Consider the following 797-nt stretch of genomic DNA (forward strand, 5'->3'; position numbering starts at 1 on the left):
ACCTCCAGACAATAAAGTCATAGTTTATACCAGGCAATGTTTTATCTCCTTTCATCTGTTTTTGTCCTTAAGAGGGATAACTCCTCTAGGCACAAAGATTCAGAATAGAAGCATAAATCTCTGAAAGTGTTGATGTTGTATTTCATTCCCATAGTTTCAGGAGGGGAGCTTTGACATCAGTGGTAATATTCATCAAAAGACTCCCTCCTACTTGATTGCCTGTAAACCCTCCCATTTTAAACTCTTTTGTGCTTGTACTCTGGAGTAGCAGAATTCTGAATGCACAATCAAAACACTTAGATACATTTGCTTGTTTGGTCCAGGGGGCGGGGGGGGAGCGGGAATAGTTTAACTACCCTGTTTCCCCGATAGTAAGACACCCCCGATTGTAAGACGTATCGGGGGCTTCAGGGGGGTCGGCTAATATAAGCCGTACCCCAAAAGTAAGACATATGTCTTACTTTCGGGGAAACACGGGGGTATTGCCGCCTGCCTCTCATCTAGCTGCGTGCCGCCTCCTGCCCACGTCCGCACCGTCCCCCTCTCCATACGTCGCCGCGTCTGCCACCTCTGTCTGATCTTAATGAGCGCCGCCTCCTGCCCACTTCCGCGCCGTCCCCCCTCCATACATCACCGCGTCTGCCACCTCCGTCTGATCTTAATGAGCGCCGCCTCCTGCCCACTTCCGCGCCGCCCCCCCTCCATACGTCACCGCGTCTGCCACCTCCGTCTGATCTTAATGAGCGCCTCCTCCTGCCCACTTCCGTGCCGTCCCCCCTCCATACGTCACCGCGTCT

Source organism: Erythrolamprus reginae, chromosome 2 (assembly GCF_031021105.1).
Source record: "Erythrolamprus reginae isolate rEryReg1 chromosome 2, rEryReg1.hap1, whole genome shotgun sequence".
In the NCBI taxonomy this organism is placed as follows: domain Eukaryota; kingdom Metazoa; phylum Chordata; class Lepidosauria; order Squamata; family Dipsadidae; genus Erythrolamprus; species Erythrolamprus reginae.